The sequence below is a fragment of the Gigantopelta aegis genome, unplaced genomic scaffold (genome assembly GCF_016097555.1).
Source record: "Gigantopelta aegis isolate Gae_Host unplaced genomic scaffold, Gae_host_genome ctg2491_pilon_pilon, whole genome shotgun sequence".
Lineage (NCBI taxonomy): Eukaryota > Metazoa > Mollusca > Gastropoda > Neomphalida > Peltospiridae > Gigantopelta > Gigantopelta aegis.
The window spans coordinates 1-22,752 of record NW_024532938.1 but is presented as its reverse complement, the minus strand read 5'-3'; the positions used below and the strand labels follow the sequence as shown (position 1 = coordinate 22,752).

Here is a 22,752-nt window from a genome sequence, read left to right as displayed (position 1 = left end):
TGGAAAGTATTTAAATCAATGAAGAAAGAAAGGGGCAGCTGTTATGACTAAAGGTAAAGATGAATTGACAGTAGTATGTGTACATTTATATGTCAATGGTCTTTTTTCTCACAGCTAACTCTATGTCTGTGACTAAACAATCAGCTTTGCTAAAATAATTAGTCCCATTGTTACAGAGTTTTGTGCAGTTAAGAAAGAGTAAGAGAACAAAAGCTTAGTCAGTCTAAACTAGAGTTCCAGCCATCCGAGTGAAACTGGTGGAAATGATGACAATGATGATATTGTTAAAATGAGAGATCAGCCTTTGGACAAGACGATGACAATGAACCAACGAACACCCCTCAACCTCTTGTACTTTTTATTACTTTGAATTTGATAAACTATTTGATGAACTATAATACATATATTTAATTTATTGGTTTAAAAAGTACTACAATTAGTTTTATACAAAACAGTCTTATATGACCATTACCATAATAAGAACTATATCTATTAAATTTTTATATGACTGTCTGGTTATTTTAAGTTAGGTTTTCTGTATACAGGAAATCAATTAGACACATGGTATAGAGTAACTTAAGATTATGCATGTTTGATGTAGAGAAGTATGCATGTTTTTCCTTTGATAATGTTGCTATGGTAACATAATAATAGAGGCTGTGATAAATGTTATGGTAATGGATACTACAATGATTCCACTAGTGTGAAAATATCAAGATGGAGATGTTAAAATTAAGACCAACTAAAAGATTATAATTTTTTTAAAATGCAACATTTAAAAGCAGTTATATTAATGTCACTTAACAAGGACCTATAACTCTAACTTCATCGAGTGATTTGATGACTTAACCCAATTCTCATTTCTCTTAAAAGACCATGGACTATATAGTCCACAGTATTTAAAAATGGTCCAATATGATAGGTAACCTAATCAGATTAAATTTTTAATGGTAACTACAGAGTTATAGTACACATCAAATATTCCTAATAGTCAATATATCTATCAGTACAAATATTGTCTTTATTAAAATTAAATGACAAAAAGGATCCATAGGCATGACTGTATTCAATGACAAGAAATATTTTATAAAAATATGTTTATATAATAAACATTCATAATATTTAAACACAATTACTTGTAGTATCTGATCATGATTTTTACAATCATATGTGGCCTTGATTCTGATAGACAGCCCACTAGTTATACTGACTCTCACTAAGACTACAATTAGAATATTTGGTGTAAACATCTTCTGTTAATCAACTGCACAGTATTCATGATGACAGCAAAGTACAAGTTATTGAAGATATGAGAGTTAAAACAACAGTTATAAATTTACAAGATGATCTTGTCCTATCTATTCAAGAAGAACTGTTATTGTTACAAGTTCATACAAACATTCAAAATAACAGAGTTAATAATAAGTATATTAGTTAGCGCAAATCTTCCATCATTTTCTGGGTCTGTTTCAGATCTAAACAATTATAAGTTTAACAGAACAATTATTATAACTACCATACCTCTTAACATCATTTGAAATTGGCTTCCAGATAATGTACATATGTACATATTACTACATTGTTACTACCAGTAACTGGACAACATGTCTTGATTCTTAAATGGACACAGGGTTCATCAATATCCTAATTAATATATTAATATTTAGATGATTTAAACAAACTTACCTTTAAAGCTTTATTGCACAGTATATTATTGACCTGATATTATTGAATTTATGTTTGTGATATAGTAAATTGCTATTGAATAAACCAACAAACGCAATAAAATCATCAATTTCCATTTTTGTATTAACTGTTATATAGACAGTTAGGTTGACCCTATATAATTAGCTAATTATAGCTACAACTAGGTAAGTCGAAAGCCATTGGCTTAAGAAAGTTATCCAAAGCTGGAGCACTTGAGGAACTAAAGGAGCTGTTATAAATTTAGATAATGAAGAAGAGTGTTTAGGTAATGATTTTTATATTTTTAAAGCCCCTATAAAATTAAAATATGATAAAAATTATTATAATTAGTAGTGTTGTTCTAGTTTGCTTAAGTAGGGCTAGTTTATTCTTGGCTCTTAAAAGTTACAGTATTTTAGTAGTATTAACTTTTTTAGCAGTCTCATCGATGCTAATAGTAATCATGTTCATAGGTGTCGTTAGCTCACTGATACTGGTAATCACTAACTAGCGTTAATAATATTCATAGGCGACAAACAGCGCGCCCACAATAGCATGAAGACAAAATCTGCAGTACATATAAAAGGAAATGAAAACCACCTTGGATAGGTTGTGTTGTGGGCCAGCGTTCTGCAATGCATCAGACCTCTGAGATGGTTACCAGCATACTCTACGGAGTATCCGAAAGGCCGACTAGGATAGGGCTGGTAGTCTCCCTTTAAACGAGATGAGGCTGGTGTATTTGTGGTTCCCGGTTCCTGAATGCGACATTCCCTAAGAGCTGGAATCCCGTACGGCTGGTTTTAAGTTAGGGCGATGCTCCAGCCAGGATTACCTCGCGAAGACGAGGGTTACCAAGCCAGGTGGCGGGTCCCAGCTAGCAATAGCAGGGAATCCTGGAGCCTAAGTGGAAGCCTGAGTGGGTGAGCGAGTAGGAATCGTTTGGGCAACACAACATGTTTTTTTTTTTAATAAATCTTAACTTTATTATTTAAACTACGAGAATGTCAGCCAATCCAAAGTAAAGTTAATATTGTTGCTAAAAGTCAAAATTAAATATAGAACAGCCTACTGGTTAAAGTGCATGCTCTTCTTTAAAAAATGAAGAATTCACAGTAAAGTCATCAAATCACTTGAAATTTTTTATGAAGGTAGAGTTATTGGTTCTTGTTAAGTGACATTAATATCACGGCTGTTAAATATTCTATTAATGATTTAAATTTATAAAAGTGTTCATTGTTTTACTACTACATGCATATTAATATGTACAAGTTAATCAATGAATTTCTTTAATTTTTTCAGATTTTAATAACATTTCTAAAGTTAAGACAAGTAGAGAGCTACTACTACTGTGACCATCATTCTTAGATGCCATCCTTTTCTCAAGAATAACAGCAACTAGTCCCATAGAAGTCAATGTTATCTGGCGCTTTGCCAAATTTACTATGCTATTCGCTACACGTGGCTTATCACAACAATTATTGTATTATCATAAATTATTTATAAAAACATTGAGGTATAGCTTTGTAAGGTGAGGTTGCAGTTACTTCCAACTTACTACCACCACACCTAGATTCAGGACTCCAACAATGCTACATAAAGAAAGAAGAATAAAGAGTAATTAGGCTAACATTACATTGCAATATATTGACAGTATATCATTTGAGAGTGGTACATTTGACAGTTGTACATTTGGCAGTATCACAAAATAAAAGTTACTGAAGTACTCTTAACAGTTTTACTAACAAATAAGAAAGATTATGTTCTTTGATATACACGAACAACAAGTTAACTACAAAATATGAAACTCAAGTCCTCTTCATGGCTCCTTAGAAAAGCCAAATATTTGTCATCAAAATCAACAGCAAACATAATCAAATCTAACTGGTTTTTATATGGTCTTCCTTGAAAGTTCTTATATACCTAATCTTTAATATCTCCCATTGTTCATCAGTTAGCCCAGTTAATCACAAATAGAAACAGTTCCTGTATCAATGTCAGAAAGTCCAGCTGGATTCCCAAATCATAACATAACTATAATATGGAGGTCGTAACACCTACCACATTTCATATATTGTTATATTATATATTATTATACTTAACAAATCAACATGTGAAAAAATAGCTCCATCAAACATTGTCCTAATGTCATTAATATTAAAGTTAATTAAAAGTTGTGGTCAACTGGTGTTACCACTAATAGAGTAATTTTTCACAAAACGTTTTAATGTGTTTAAAATAAATGTATTAATAAAGCAAAGAGTAATATTATAATAACATATTTAATGACTGAATTAAAAAGACAATACATTATTAATCTCTAGGATAATCCACATTATGCATTAAAGGAATCATGGCATCTGCTAGTTCCTTAGTACAAGAGACTGGCACGCCATGTCCCATCAGATCATGGGGAGCTCCTATAATAAATTTTCATAAATAGTGAAAGATATTTACCTTACTTATTGGATAGAGAGAAATTCAACCAGCTTCTCTGACAACAAGTTCTCCTGCTGCATAATCCCAGCAATGAATAGTTTTATTGAATACCATAATTATTCAATATAAGCGTCAGCTCCACCCATAACAACCATGTACAAACTGTAGCATTGTCCTTCTCTTGTCAAATCTTCATTAACTGTTAATGCTTTGGGTGATAAATGGAAAGCATTCAAACATTCTATTCATTTAATCTCAGCTTTAATTCCTTCCTTAATTATTGCTTTAATTCATCATCCTTTAGTTTCTCATCTACTATTTCCTGTTTTAATGACTCCACCATTAACTTATCCTCTATTAATCTCTGCTTAAATTCCTCCTTTTTATTCCTGCTTTACTTCACATCTGGAATGTAGGGATTGCCACAGCTACACTCAATTGTTAATAACGATTATATTACTGTAGGTTATGAAACTGAGGGGTTAAAAATGAGCCATTGGCAAAATATATATGTATATATATATGACAGCTGTAGTTCACAAAAATAAGAATTGTTTCACCAGCAATTTTAAGGTTAATTCTTATGTTGAGGATATTTGAACTATTCATTCCATTTATAAAATGTATTTTTTTAGTATTAAGTTAAACACATTTATCAATATAACATGTCAAATGAATATAAACATATTATTATTATTAAATATAGTTAAATATATTTATAAATATAATTAATTTGTTAAAGAAGCATCATCATTGACTGTATATTCATTTTGAAGTAAACCTTGTTCTTCCTCAGTATCATCTGTGTCTTGATCAGTCTCTTGACATCTTTTCTTTTTAAAAGAATATGTTTTAAATCGTTCAATATGAGGGTGAGTTTTACGATGCATAAATTTTATCATTATACGAGCAAGAAGTCTTAAAGCACGCACACAAAAGTTAGCAACAGCAGAGAGAAAGAAGTATATACCACCAACATATGCAAAGACTACTAAAGAAATAGATTACATGATGATATATTTGAACTTACCCATCACAAAAGTGAAGAAACCAATGTTATAATTGAAAATACAGAATGCATTCTAAAGAGATATATAATACATTTAATATATATACTAATATCTAGGGTATAATGACTCAACACATGCCCAAGAATAATAAAGTCGTGAAAACCTATCAGTAGTACATATTAGTATATATTTATATTAATACTTACCATATAAGGAGACAAAAGAATAAAAAAAATAAAACTACAAAGAAGTTCCATAGGACAAGTGCAGTTTTAGCACAATATCCAACAGGACGATTATTCTAATACAATTATTGGCACATTACTTGTTAAATAAAAATCACTCACAATAAATATGAATGGATACCATTCAATTTTAACAAAGGCAGCAATAGCAAACACAGTTCCAACCCAGGGCAAAACAAAATACTTCTATCAATACACCATATCCTCGTGGACCAAAAAACCTAACATTACATACATATGACTACCATATATAGATATATATACATACTTCCACTCAAAGGCATGTCTTGCCCAATAATTTACAATCACAAATACCAGTAGTATAACAATCATTGAAAATGTCATTAAAAATGACCACACACCCCAGGCTCCTCGCCATAGCAACACAATAAAGTAACTCTATTATACATATAATATATTATACACATATCATTTAGAGTCTTACTAGAAATAACAGCAAAATAGGCAAATCCATTATACGACGAACTCCCTATAATAGAATATAATATATACATTATAATACATATTATTATATGTATAACATGTGATATTAGTATGTATGGACAATCATAATTATTACCCCTGGTTCTCCGTGAGTTGTCAAGTTCTATTTGAAATATAGATGATACATCTAATAAAATATGTTAGACATAACAGATTAACTTACACGAAATGTCTCAGTAGATATATCACTAGTATTTGCTCCTCCCATGACCATTAGTGTGACCACCAATAGCATCAAAGTAAGGTGGATCTTGAGAAAACTCAACTAATGCCAAAATGACAAACCCTAAAGCCAACAGTCCATGACAAATCTGAATTCCACGTTTTAGGAGATGAAATATAGTCATATTTTCTCTCTCCTTCCTTCCTGCCTCAATCATACTCCTTCGCCATTGTGTACTCATCTCGTTTAATTCTCTGTCCATACAGTAGATCCTATCAGTTGAGCCACTCCTCTTCAATAGCAGTTTACACAATCACATGATAGTATAGTTAGTTATACGGACGTGAACGGAAATATTATATAATTTTAAAGGAATGAAAGCGGCAAAAATATCAGCCTCCGTATACTTAAGAAAAGAAGTTCGTTTTCTCTACCATTCAACTTATTCCTGCTTTCATTCAATCTATTGCTGTGATACTACTTTACTAGAAGGTATGAAATAGTTGTAACTTTTAACAATAGTTAATATAGTTACTGTTATAAGCACTTGTATAACAGTTACAATGAGCATGTCATACAGTTACTCATATGTATCATTATTATTGTTGTTGTATATAACATTATGTATTTGTTTTTATTATTAGATATTGTAGAAATCAATTTATGGATAAACCAAGATTTTCACCTCTAAGGACATTTCGTAGACTTAGCATGTTTCGTCAAATTCGTGATCACAGTCAAGAAAGAGATGCAGAGAAGATATCTCTACTTAATAAAGAACCACCTACAGATTGGTTAGTATAGTATAAAAAAACATTAGACAACTCATATCTATAATGTCACACTTCTATTTTATCACACCTTAATCTTATGATGAAGGTGTCATGATTATGTGTTGTTTGCTATCCCATTTTGTACTCACATTAGGTTTATGTTGACATATTTTATATTATTTATTCATGGCATTGGACATTTACTTCCATGGAACATGTTTATCACTGCTCATGAAGTAAGGTTTTTACTGGTTGCCATGGTTACCTGTGTCATTTAGTATTTTACTGAACGATTCACTTGTAAAGTTGAAAATTCATCTTGTGTAAGTTTTAATGATTCTTTTGAGAATTATTTCTCGGTGGCAGCCATGTTGCCTGTCATGATTACAACAGCCCCTTAACATTTATATACAAAGCAGGTCAGTATAATAGCAATAATGCATTGTTTTCATAATCATCTGTTGTTTAGAATTCATTACAAGTATCGTATGTTTTCATCCTTGGTTGTAATGTTAATATTATTTGCTGTGACGACTGCTTTTGTTAAAATAAATACAGATCACTGTAAGTCACATGACATGTCACATGATATAATAATATACTCACGTAGGGGTTGATGAATTTTTTGGCATCACATTAATAACTATTGTTATAATGAACAGTAAGTCCATTATATCACATGAGAGTCACATGACCTATATTTAGTATTTAGTGGATTATTTCAAAGTAGCACATTTGGATTTGCAGGTATACTACCACAAAAATATACAGCTGCTGTGATGAGTGGTCAGGTATAATAACTACTACATATTATACTACAATGGCTTTACTACATAGGCCTGTGCTGGATTGTTCTCTGCAATAGCTCGTATTATAAGTTCTATTGTTACTAAAGATGTAATGTTAAGTGCTTTTATATACTTTATGTCAGCAGTTATTGTTATCACCATCTGTTTGATGTCATTCTTTATCTTAATAAAATTGGTGAGATATACTTTAATATTGTATTAAGTATGTATTGTTACTAACTTATTATGTAGTTGTAATGATCTTTTCTATAGACATTTGTTAAATATTATATGGCACTGACAAGTGTGAGATCGCTTAGGTCTAGACAAGAATCATGTAATGTTTAATATACCACCTGTTTTATGACATTATTGTATATATAGCTATTAGTACAACTGTTAACATCAAGCACCACCAATGATACCTTTCTTTAGTATATTTTTAGAAGTAAGTGACATCGTTGCTAACTTATAAATACTCTATTTTTAGATTTCTATTTATGCTGCTAGTGTATTTCTTGTATTTACTGTAACACTATCTTTATTTCCTGCTGTTATTAGTAGTATTAGCTCAACTGTTGAACAGCCATCAAATTCAATATGGACAGGTAAACTCCTTAATAATATATCATATTATTTTATTATTATTTAGGGGAAGTTATTTGATGCTCTAGTTTGTTTTCTGATGTTCAATGTCTCTGATTTTGTTGGACGTTTATTTATCTACTTGGTTTAAAATGGTACTATTATAAATACATATGTACTATTAATGTGTTCTATAGACTGGTAGATGGAAGTATTTGCTGTTAGTTTTAGCTGCATCTCGTCTCTTATTCATTCCATTCTTTTTGATGTGTAATGTCCAACCACGTAGTCAACAATTTGGAGTTTTCTTTAAAAATGATGCTGGCCCAATTCTATTAACTACTGCTATGGGACTGACTAATGGCTTCTTTGCCTCAATGGCAATGGTCTCAGCTCCACAGTAAATACTTTATTCCCATGATTTTGTATGTACACTTTTATAACTAGATGTGTTCAAGCTGGACTACAGAGAAACTGCATCTACATTCATGACATTCTTCTTATGTCTTGGACTAATTTCCGGGGCAGGATTTTCATTTGCCCTGACATATCTTATGAGAATAGACAGCTCCTAAATCAAGACCATTCCCATACTGGTAAACCTAACTAAGCTATTTAAAGTATTGTTGAGAAATGTTAACTTTGTATCAAAAATCAAAGTTATGTTTAAACAAAGAAAAGATCTGTTAGGAAGTTAGTAACGATTATAATAACCACCTCCACCATCACGAGAGGGTGCTGGAGGGTAATAAGGGCGTGGTCCACCATAGCGTGGAGGAGGTGGACCCATCGGCCTCTAGGTGGTCCCCAATTACCACTAGGAGGTGGTGGGTAATACCCACTACGATAATGAGGAGGGGGTGGAGGGTAATAACCTCTTGGATTAGGATAATACCCACCTCTAGGAGGTGGAGGAGCATAATGTCTTCTACAAATGGAGAACAATATATTCTTTTAGTATGTAAATATAAACCACCCTCCATAAGGACCATAACCATATGAACCTCCTTTAGATCTAGGACCACCATAGGATCGTCCCCTTGGTTCATATCGACTTCTTTTAGCTGGTATATAAGGTGTGGGAAGACCTAAAGCATCGTCTTTATACTGACGTACAATCTTCTCAGAGGCTGGTCCATATATTTCACTGAACATGATTTCATCAAATAATTCATCAACTTGTTTTGGAATATGGAAATTAGCTGAATGGAAAGAACAGAATTTTTATAATTTTAACACCTCCTGATAAAGTCTACAATAAAAACAATACTGTATGGAATGCATGAGGTTGTAACTTTGTTACTCCCTCTGTTCACATTGTGGTCACTTCAAAACAAATTAGCCATTCATAGGTCTAGATAATGTAACATTATCAGATCACAAGTCAGTTGTAGACTTGTAGTTGCAAAAGTCTTTGATGCAGGTCCAGTCAATGTATACACCATTTATATCAACGCAGTAGATTACTGGACCAAATATTATTGCAAGTTATATTAAGTGACCTTGTACATTTTATAAGACGCATAAAATTTAGTAATTAGGAGCAAGATTGAGGGGGGCATACCACACATATGGGTTTCTGGAGTAGGTGCAGCCAACCTTGTCTAGGACATCACATAGCACATCACAGGACAGGTTGAGCAGGTCATCGAAAGAACAGTAGACAGGAGAGCTTGTGTACATGTACTGATGACTTACTTTTAACACTTGATTACAAAGAAGGCTTTATTTAGTAACGCCCACATATATAATTAAGCTATAACTATTCTTTTAAAAGCACAGAAGCAATGCTCTTCTTTATCACAACTCACCTCAACCAAAAAGCTCAGAACAAACACTAAAATACTTGCAGTATATAATGCATTCTAAATGTACATGTACTATAACTAATGACACTGTAGGTAAGTGATATATGTGTGTAACTTGCTCTTTTAACCTGTAAAGGAGAGGGATACAACAGGATATGAAATGTGCTATTTATAAGCTCATCTCAGATCTTCCAAGTCCAGAAGAATTTCCTTGACAAGATGGCTCGACAATTAGTCACAATTTAAAGGCAGTTTTGTAATCACAAGTTGCTATGTCATATACTGTAAATCTATTGAGCAATAATGCATCCATTTAGACTTTATCTATCAATCCATTAAGAGATAATTGACGTGTTTAATGCTGTCCATTTGCTTCAAGACACTTTATGCATCCATTTAAAATTCATCCATCAAGAGGTTGTATGCATCCATTTATCATTATCCATGAATCCATCAAGAATCTATGTATCTATTAACAATATATCAATTTTGAGGCATTCATTTCAAGCCATTCTATTCATGCATCCATTTTGAGGCATTCCATTTGAAGTCATCCATTCCCATATTCATGCATCCATTACCTTTCATAGCATCCATTACATCCTGAGGTAATTCAACACAACCACCTTCTCGAATCCTATCAACTCTCCTTTTTCTTAACTCATGATGAGGTGGTATAACAACCATTGCTTTGCGTTGAAAACCATTGAAATAAGACATTAACTTTTTCTGAGTATCTTCATAAACATTTACCTAAACAATAAGACAATAGTTACTACAATTAATCTATTCATTTATAATTATAGGAGCACAAAAGTCATTGATTACCTGATCAATGATGTAATTATGAGGTAATTTGGAAGCTAGCACAAGCAACGTGTTAATCATTGGAGAAGTCAAGTTAACTAAATCCTTCCATTCATTAATACCTTTCTTAATATCAGCCTAACACAGAAAGAGAATATTATAAAAACTAGAAGTTATTAATAAAGTACCATTTCATCAAGTAGTTGATATGGTCCAATGACTTTGTAAGAGCGATCAGAATTACGAGATATATGTCTAGATGACCAGTAAGTTTTTCCTGATGAAGGTAGTCCAACCATCAAAATAACTTCGCAATCACTTTTAGATGAGTTGTTGTAGATACACACTCTCTGTCCTCTTCAGTAGCTTCTTGAATTGGAATATAACCTTCTTCTGGTGGAAAATATGGTGTCTCATTGCTACCAAATTAAAAGAGAGACGGACATTTTGACTTGTTACATGAGGAAAAAAAGCTTTATCAATATTTTGATCAGATATGTCAATGCATCATATAAATTGACTCCATTTTTGTGTAGAAAATTGTTTTTGACTCATACTCAATCTCTAAAATATAAATTTAAAAATTTTTCACAAATTTATTAAGATCATGTACTTACCACATAAACATCCAATAATATCTCCCTCAGCATATCCATCTCCATACTCTTCAGAGTTACTTCGAGTCACTTTCTGTCCAGTACTCTCATAACAAAAGAATACCTGTCATCACCAACAGTAGATCCACTGTCAGCAGTAGACCATCCCAGTCTGACAAGATGTTTCCCTCACGATCACCAACTGGAGATACTCTTCAATCTACATTCAATAATTTATATACAGTAACTTAATACAAAGAGTTACCTTGCATTCGTAAAAATAGCTACCATTTTTGACTCCCCAAGTGCCTTAGCACTAGCTTTGAGATGCAAAATCCACCTCTGTTAGAGGTGTACCACTGATACCATCAGATCCAATAACAAAATGAAGATCAGATTGATCTATAACAATACAAATAGTAAAATATACTACATTTGATTCTTACATGGGTTAAGAGTGACTGCTGAATTTTCTTCAGTTAATACAAAAAAGATTATCACATAATGCTAACACAGCTCATCACTCCAGTCTGGAATCATCTCAGGATCAGGAACATCACGTGGATCACTTTGTGTTTGTCTTCTTTAGTACCTTCTGAAGTGTCTTTAGATTGTTCGTATCATCATCTTCATCTCTGTTGCGTTTAATACCACGCCCCACCTATTATTTCACGAGTCATATACAATATAACTACTATAGTTGTACTTACTAGACTCAGTTGAAGTGTTTGGATCTTCATTGTCCTCTTCTTGCATCTCTTTCTCTTCATCTTGACCTTCACCTGCTTCTGGGGAGTTTCCTGATGGAGGTGCCTCTTCTGGAGTTTCCATATTATCAGGTATATCATCTTGGAGAGCTAGCTTCAGCAGAATCAACTACAGTAAAATCCATTTCTTCAAATTCTTGCTGAGGTTGTTGTTCCTGTTGTTGTGGTTGCTCTTTCTTCTTCAGATTGTACAATATCTGATGGAACATCTTCTACTGGTACACTAACAGCAATAGTTCATCTTCTCCCTCATTAGTAGGTGGGTGGAGCTATAAGTCAGGTGCAACTTTTAAATCTTAGTAGTGTTAGTTACTCATCTGAAGTAGGTCATCATTTTCTTGTTCTGGAACTTCTGATGGTTGTTCCTCTTCAGCTACAGTTGAAACCTCTATAGATACATAAAGATCTCAATAACACAATATTAACTTTTATACCTTCGTTGTTTTCTTGAATTCGCCATTATTCTCAGTAATAGTATCAACAGGCTGTTCTCCTACACTCTTCTCGCTTTGTTCGTTCATCATAGCTTCTTGAAGACGTTGTGCTAAAACAGCTTTTAGTCCCACGTAACTTAAATTGCGTTTACGTAACTCATCACGTAATTCAGTCACTTTAAGCCCTTGAATGAATTTCTCCACCTCCTGAGACATTTTTTACAAATTATTGTATAAAAAACACTAATAATCACAGCCCCCCTCTCTTCAAATAAAGGACCAACAAACCACTTAAAGTCGTGCTAACACACCAGACTCACTGAAGAGTACGCATGCGCAAACTACAAGGACACGCCCGTTGTTGCTTAGCAACACACACACATGGAGGATGAAGAACCATTACAAACTGTTCCAGAAGTTCAAAAAAAGGAAGGAAAACCCAGTATTACAAGAAATAAATCAAAAGTATTTACAAATTATAATAAGTATGTTTATTTTATATTGTTTAGGATTGAAGAGAGTTTTGACGTCTTTGATCATGAACAAAAACAAAAACAGTTGATGTCAGGGAAATTGGCACTATAATCCGTTCTTTAGGATGTTATCCTACTGAGGCTGAACTTCATGATATGATACAGGTACATCCTCTGTTATATCTTCTCCCACTCTCCACTGATATACCAACTAACTGTCATAGGAAATTGAAGAGGAAGAACCAACTGGATTCATATGTTATGATAAATTCAACCTATGATGGCTAGAGTCCTTTTAGAAGGCCGATATAAACCTACTAGTGAAGATCAGTTATTAAAAGCTTTTAAAGTAAGCCAATGAAAGTAAACAACTTATCTAAATTTATTATAGGTACTTGATCGCGACAAAAAATCATATTTAACAGTTGAAGAATTAAAGGAGTTTATGACAACAGAGGGTGAACCATTTCAACAGGTAATGTGAAGTGGATATGGTCATTAATACATTAATTATAGGAGGAGTTAGAGGAGATGTTTACAAGCCGCTACAGACCCAGATAAGAAGGTTATTAATTATCAAGATTATGTAACATTAATGTTACCAGATACCAACCAAAACAATATAGAGAAAGTACATACAATATCATAATATCCATTCTGATACTTGTATACCACGCCTATTGACCCATGGAGAACGTGCTGTATTTATAGATTGACGAGACACAACATATTTCTGAGCACGTCTAAAAAAATATTAATAAAATATTTAGAATAACATTTTTTTGCTATACTGCTAAGTTGTCCATTTCTAGCTGATGATTCTTGTCTTTGTCGCCATGACGATGGAGTGATTGGAAAAGGACTTTTAACAGCTACAGTATGTGCTCTTTTAATTGTACTACGACCAGAGGATTTAATTAGTGGGTAGGCTTGAGGGTGTGGTCTGGAGAATGATTATCAATTGCCTCAAAACATCCCGAGCTTCTCCAATAGCACAGAGATAACTTTCATTATTACAAACACTATCAGTTTCTAAAAAATGTAAAAACATTTTCTTAATACATATATATTAACATGTATAATGCAAACCAAAATACATTCATCATAAACGCATTATACATCTATAAACATGTATGTATTATACAATACATGTATAAAAAGTATATACATGTATTTCAATGTATATTATTATTTAAAAACAGACTTACTAGCATCTTTACCAGAAAACAAGGCTTAGCACTCCCACTTTTAATAAGTCCCTTTTGTAACTGGTCAGATGTTCCTCAGTTCGTCTTCTCACTCTTTTAGTTGGCCTCTCATTAACTGGAGTAGCTTCTGTCACATGAGCACATTTTCCTGATATTACAAAATCTGATTGGCTGATAGGTAATGAGTGTTTGTAGATGAATTATGAAGATGTCCAGATGATGTAGATGGTTATAGGACCTTGCTTACGTTTACCGCATATGGACACGACTTCCAATGGACGCACCTTCTAGATCATTAGCCCCGCCCATTTTTATTGGTTTGTCCTTATATGTTATAGGGTGTGGTCCAGTGTCCGTTGATATATGTTTGTTGTATTATACACCCACCACTTTGATGAGTCTTTGGGTAAGTACGTCTTGTTTGAGAAACTAACTTATAAGTACTACTGCAGTCTCCCACCATGTTCTATGTTACACCCACTCGTGTAATTGATAAGGCAATCCCTTTTTCATTAGCTAACGAGATGGGTGTGGTTAATGAATTAACTGATACATCATCATTAGATAGGAGTGGAAATGGTGGTATACCTTCTGTCCATCTAAAAAATAAATGTTAATATAAAAGTATAATTTAGATATTGTGATAGTCTGGAGACCAAACTTTAAAAACCAAAGATTATTAAGTAAATAATAAATGATCTTTACAAGCACAATGTAATACACTACTAATATCTGAAGCAATGCCCTTCAATTATATCAATAATTGTATCCTTACATTTTTCAGGTGCTTTTCCCATAACTGTGTATCTCCGTTTCATTTTACTCTTACATCTCTCATTAATTAAGGCGGGGCTTGTACCATTAGAAGCCACACCCTCTCTTTCACTTGATGCATTAGAGATATCTAAAAGCAAGACGTTTACTAATGGGAGCAAACCTGTTAGGCGAGTCTAACAGGTCCTCATAACCAATACTTGGTGATCCTATAAGAATAATAAATAATTGTTTAATAATTACAAATTAACCTTCTTTCTTGTTTCGTAATTTATTAAATTTTTCCACGTAGTAATTCTGACACAGACTCTCTACGACGATGTTTTCTTTTCTTATCAAATTTAACATCAGAAAAACCTTCTTGCAATATCTTTGACAATTCAGAGATATCCTTAGGTACCTTACCAATCATGTGGGCATTGTCAATTAATACCTGTACTATACTGTAAGAAATGTAACAGTCCATTTTGGAAAAGATAAATTCATACTTACAGGTCATGTTTTTCACATCAGTACCAATGTTCTTTATTTCTCGGCCACGCCCACCATCATAATAAAAATAGTACAATATTAGGAGCCATGACAACAGCTAGACTTTGAGAATCCATCGAATTACTCTCACAATGAATAGACACTTTGTGCAATAACTGCATTAATATCTAATGGATCAGTGATATGTTAAAAGATTATACAGTTTTATCATTACTTGTAAACATAGTAGATGTTGTGTCGGTAATAATAAACATGTTTGCAATATAGTCTGCGATAACAATTCTTCATTTTTCAGAGATACTTTGACACATTCCACAAATACAGTAGACAGTCTATAATAAAAATAAAATCAATACATAATGTTAATAGTAATGACCTCGTTGTTAATAATGGTTGAGGTAATTCTCGTAAGTATTGTTTCAATAAAGCTGCTATATCATGTGGATTACTACCAACAGGTAATGACTGTCTTCATTTAGCGATATCTAACAAAGACAACAGGTAAGAAATGGATACATATTGATTTACCTTAAGGAATTTTTGTCTAGAAAGAGAACCAGCTTTACGAAATATTCCTTCACATTGAACATGACTTCAAGAAACCTGACAGCTTCAACAAAAAACCTACAACAAGAAAATCAACAACTTAAAGACATAATACTCACTTTGGTAGGTAGCAAGGACGGCCACAACATTCTGTCACTGTTCTCTCTTGATCATCACATTCTAGAGACAGACCAAATACTTTATCACTGATTTTCTTCTTCTTTTTATCAACTTTTAATTCTTGCTCCTCTGATAAGGTACTGCTGACGTCAAGCCTTCTTTAGTAAGTTTTTGTATCACAGCAAGTTTAATGGCGTCTCTATGTTTGAACGAGAAGAGATCTCTTCTAATCCCATGTGTCAAAATTCAAAAAAAATACTGAATTTTGATTGGCTGTATTGCGGTTGCTAGGAGACGAAAATTAATGAGAAATTAAATAATTATTAATGAGAATCCTCTAGCAATGGGCAACCAAAACAGTCTGTTTGATCCAGAAACACTTAGAATATATCAAGAATGTACATTCTTTACTAGCAAACAAATACGTCACATATACAAGAGATTTTCAAGTTTAAATCCTGAAAAAATTAACCCTCAGCAAGCTGACCTGCATACTCGGTAGACCAATTATAACAGTTTTATATATAAATAATATAATTAATATTATTTTCTATAGTTTTCATCATTTACAGAGGTGCAAAATCTGCCAGAATTGCGAGAAAATCCATTTAAATTCGTATTTGTGAAGTATTTTCTACAGACGGATGTGGTCTATCATTTGAGGACTTTTTAGATATGTGTTCAGTGTTCAGTGAAGGTATATGATATTGTAAATCATGCATCCATTCCATTACTTTTGCATCCACTGTTATGCTAATGTCTCCATTTTTAGTGATCATTTATTCATTACTAGCATTCAACCATTTCTAATACATTCATTAATCTATTTCTCTATATAAAGGAGCTTCCTGGGAGTTTAAAATCAGCCTATGCATTTAGAATTATGACTTAATGGTGATGCCTACCTCTGCCAAGATGACATATATGAGACAGTTATTTCCATTACAAGTATTACTTCATATAATTTCTACTAATAATTTGTCATATTAACAGGTGACAATCTAACTAATGATGAGATCAAATTTATTGTTGATCATGTGATTCAAGAAGCAGATCTTGATCAAGATGAAAAGTTGTCTTACGTTGAATTTGAACATGTCATATCGAGAGCTCCTGATTTTGTTGACTTGTTCAGGATGACCATATAAGGCAACACCAGAAAACCAAACAATATTTCAAAGCAGTTATCTATTTGAGAGACTCATCATAAAGCTTCACTTAATATACTTTAATGTAGTGTTTATACAACAAATGAGATATTTGTTGTCACTATCTTATTAGCAGTACAGGAGTAGTATATCATATTGCTGACAGTACTTGCTAAGTTCAAAGGAGATAAAGATCTTAAAACATCTGGCTTCACCTAAGTCTACAACCATGTACCATGAACATCTGTGAATATTATTACTGATATCATCCCATACTACTTTGTTTTGAGTAAATATAGGTTACTACAAAGAGTGGGTACTATCATATATCATGAAATCACTTATAATAGTATTTATAACTAGGTGATGAACAATAAAACATATGCACACCAGATGGCATGGTTTTAATGTTCAAGCATGAAAAATAAATAAATTGTTATTTTTTAATTACTTTCAGTAAAGAATAAAAATAAACTTTAAAAGTACGTACATCACACTTGATAATAAAAATGATCATTACAATATAATAGGTGATGAATACCAAATTCATATTCTAAACTCAACAAAACATAGTATTCTAAAAGGAAATAATTAAAACATCACTCACTAATATCAAAATTAGTCTATTGATAAATCAGGGAACATTTGGACTTCATAACGATATTGAATTTCATATTTAACCCATGTTTCAGGAGCTGTAGATCCCTCAACTTGAAACCCTTTAACAGCAAGACCCATTCGATGTTCCTGGGACAGTATAAGTTACCTCAGCTTTCTCATTGACCATATCTGGTTTTTGCATGCCAGATTTTAATGTGATATGACACTCAAAAGTATGAGGTTGTGTTGTTGTATTATACGTACCAATACGCCACCACAATAGCTTGATGTTCTAATTCATATCTAGCGCTACCGAGATGAGTCTCAATTTGACAATCGCGACTTTAATTTTACGACGGAAACTTCCACGTAGACTGGCTGTGGAACCAATAGAACGTTGTGTACCAAATTTAGAACTCTGTTAAAAAGAGGCTACTCCAAGATGATGGAATAGGGAATTTAATGATAAGGTAGTTATCGGTCGTTGACGAAGATTATGTTTCTTACGAACAATAAATGAAGAAGTAATCTTAACACTATGTTGGGTCTGGTTATACTCCATTAAACATGATACATTAATGGAGGAGAGATATATGGGTCAATGGAGCAAACGCAGTAACTCGAATGTTGAACCATCTACAGGTTGAATCTAATCTCACGAGAAGACGTATACAACTCTTGATTAACACATGGATGTAATACAATATCTACTAGACGGACTTGTCTGTTCATACTCTGTGTGAGAGAGCTCTTTCCTTGCATTAGAGTAAACTCAATATCATTAAGAACTAGTTTACATTCAGGAGCACCAGTAAGAAAAGCTTGTACATAGATTCTAACTTAAAGATTTTCGATCTAAAACAGCTCCATCACAATCATTAATATATCAGATGATTCTTAACATCAACGAATACTTCATTGACACGATAAGCCACACCCCTTGCCCGTGTTACTGGTAACTGACGGACAGCTTCATTGATAGCCTCTAGAAAAACTCTGAATAATATTCAGATCATGAGATCCAAATTTCAGCAAGTGCTACATGTAGTCACATGTCCATTAAAGAAGACGTTTTAATGTTCGTTTTTCTTGGACTACAGCTTGCTGTAACTTGACTTGATGGAGCTTGCTACGTCGATCATACACTCGTGGTACAGGGTAGTTGTACAATGATTATGCTGAAGAACAACATCTTCCACAACAGCTGGGATACATCAGTTTATTAGTGGCTGGTATAGCTCCTTTCTTAATTGACAACACACATCTCTGATAGATGCTTTAACTGGTAGCCATTTTGTTTTGTACCAGTATACGTTTATTTAACTTGAGAGAAATGTCCCACTGGCGCTCCATCTTAAACTTACGAGTTAACTCATCTCATTTACAAACGTAGTTCGTTGAGGATCTCTATCTAAACTAGAATTACTGAGTCGGCGTTGCTGCTTGAGAGCATCCACTATTCTCACAGCACGATGAGAATCAGCTCGCAAACTTTGAGTACGTCTAAAAGGCAATGACTCCTCTAAAGGTTTGAATAGGCGTTTTCTTAAATGTGTCATTCAAGGCTGTCCATTCAGACTGGTTGGTCTCAGCATCCACACCAATTCGAGGACCTGAATTTATTTCTAAATCATCATTACTTTTAACACGTCGCCTTTTTTCAGCATCTCATTAGCATGACGTCTACGAACAATAGCATCATCGTCAAAACTTTCCCAGACTCGAACTGGTTCTGGTCCATTTTTTGGTTTTTCTGGATCACTAAGAATATCAGGTAAAGATGAGTGATGTCCCTCCTCATCATCTTCTTGACTTAACTCATTTGTAGGAGTCTCTGATCTATCTGGGTACTATATCAAACTGTTCCCAGTTTTCTGCTCTCATTGCAGTTCCTCCATTCATTGTAGCATGAGATGGGCTCTAGACCAGAAAAATCATCAGAAAAACGATTTTTCTTTATAATTGGTCTTTTGAGGTGACGCTGTCAGTGAGTCTACAAAAACTGTCAGTAAATCCTTCAACTGGTTTAGTTTTAGAAACTCTCCTCTACATTACTTATTGATTGAGCTTCAGCCATTGATCTAACAAAAATAAAGTACTTATAAATTAAAATTTAACAGTTAAAGTGCGTATATAGAACTTAAATATAACTGTTAACACGTTTAAGTGCATATTTGCAAAACTTAAATAAAATTTAATGACAATATATCGTTATATAATTGTACCTTTAATTTGTACTGATAACTCACCGTAGAATAGAAAAATAGAATGATAATCAGCAAAAGATCTTTCTCTCCTTCGTAGTTCAAGACAGGAAGACGGTCGTATTCGTACCACAGGAATCTTAATCCTATTGTACGGTTTCAACGTGACTAAATCCGCCGCATCATATCCGTATATTATTCGTCTTTAGCTCCACCAAGGACGCCGCAGCACCTGACACCTACTGATACTTCATATACAAAATGGCTTATCCAGGTGAAGGTTATAAAATGTCAATTATGGATTAAAGACAACACTCCAGAACAGATTAAAGAATTATGGAGAGAAAGTACTATACGTGAAAAAAAAAATAGCCTGCCAGCATAATGCAACAAAGATAGCTGATTATAAAGGAGAAAAAGGTATGATGGGTAGATTACAAGAATGAAGATTGATATATAAGGGATGTAAAGAATGCATACTTACTGGTAAAAATTTTAACAATATCTGCGGTTTTCTCAATTTATCATCACAACAGGAGTCTTAAATTTGATACAAATCAAATGTTTGTTCAATATATTATTGAACTGCCTCTGGTAAGTAATAAAATAGTTTATTTATAACAATTATTGGACAACTAGGAAACAAATAATCTTTGTTCTCTTTCAATTATACGCTAATCATGCAAGTCGGATTTTTATTTAATTGTCTATAATTGAGTAATAATAACTTTACAAACCCACACCTAAATTGGTTATCTAAAGAATTTCACAGTTATTGAAGAGTATGTGGTGCATCAGTTTATTATACAACATACTGTAACATAATCAAAACAGCACAAATAAATACACACAGTTCAATTAAATAGTGACCTTGTTTGAAGAATCAATGTTTACCATTTTCTATAAAATGACTTGTTGTTGATCCCAGCCAACCTATATTACTCCACAACAACTTTAAAGCTTAAAAGCAGATGTGTACCAGGATACCAGTATAGACCTTATTCAATGTTATAATCATATGATTTAAGCTACACTAACATGGTAAAAAAAGATTACCCATTATAAAGTTCACTTGTTCGGTCAAATGTATATCTTTATGTATGTATTTCTTGGGATCTAAGACACATTGGAACATAGTAGCCTCAAATTTACTTAGTCATGAAGAAGACGTTGTTCAAGTTGTATTTGGTAATCAATGCCCCCCCCCCCCCCCCCCCCCCCCCCAGTGCTCTATAGAACACATCTATAGCACGTAACAGAATAATGTAATTTAAATCTTTACATGTATCATAAGTTTTACAGCTAAATTAATTGACATCAAATCAAAAAAATGAGAAGTTTGTAGTTGCGTTGCAAAATATACTACTCTTAAAAAATCTACTAAATAAGACAAGAGATCGTTCCACTAGTTTACAAATGACGTTATGTTTAAATAATTAATGTTCAACACTTTTTAGCATGATCTTTCAGGTTAAATTACACATACTATAATAAACAAGAAGAAACCTACTGATGTATCTATCTTTATGATCAAACATTTCATATTGTGGAAGGATATAGTCAAAACATTAAAGAGAGATGAACCTACAGATCACAGTAACAAGTATGTCAAAATACCAATAATTATGCATTTATATTAAAAAAAGATTTATGAATATTAAAAACATATTGATATATTGAATTTTTAGATAAAGTGATTATACCTGTCCAATTCTGATCTAGGTTCTACCTGTACATTGATGGCGCGACCCAATAAACCAATACTATTCTTTCGAATTACCATATAGGGACAGGCGTCCACACTTGGAACATCCCACAAGGGGAAATGTCAGAGAGTGTTGTCAGAAGAGAATTCGATCGTTGCATTGGAACAAATTTATCAAAAAAACAGGAACTTGTATGGGTTAAGTAGTAATTATGTACTAAACTAATTATGCTAAATACACTTTGCCTTCCGTTGTTAAATATTGTTGACATACATCATACTACAAACAGTAGGGGGGCTGGTGGAGTTAGATACGGAGCGTGTGTTTATTCCTATTTTATTGCAGTACAAATTTTAGTATGTTTCCGGATGACGTCCGTAAATGTGAGCGTTTCAAATGGTAAATAGTTTTGTTTTAAATTGTTGAGAGAGGGTTTGAGCGATATAAAAAGTGAAGTACGGCAAATTATATATTACCGCTTGAGAACATTACTAGCAGAAAATCATTCTTTATCATCTTTTTGGAGCAACAAAGAGACTTGCTTACTGGGGGAGTACTTGTCCAAAGAGATCCAAGTTCACTTTGCAGAAAACGGGTTTATTCGTTCGTTCCAAATTGGTGGGTTCCTCTTGCGGAACTTTGGGCAAGCTGGGAAGTCAATCATGTTAAATGTCCACAGCATTTCGGAACTTTTTCATGTTTCTTGACCAATTAGCGTTTGTGAAGGGAGCCACACATTTACGATTTCCATTAAATGAAATATCTGAAACATTAAGAAGTTATTTTATTCTTTACAATGTATAATAATATTGTTGTGTTTTGGGGCAACAAGCTTGCGTTTCGTATCACATTTTTCCATTCAAATAAAGGGGACCT

The 22,752-nt window shown here is 33.1% G+C and overlaps 2 pseudogenes; both read left to right on the top strand.

The window, feature by feature from the left end:
• The first annotated feature begins 12,993 nt into the window (after nt 1–12,993).
• On the top strand, nt 12,994–16,202 carry LOC121391459 (annotated as a pseudogene).
• A 359-nt stretch (nt 16,203–16,561) lies between these two features.
• On the top strand, nt 16,562–17,366 carry LOC121391460 (annotated as a pseudogene).
• Nucleotides 17,367–22,752: the final 5,386 nt, after the last annotated feature.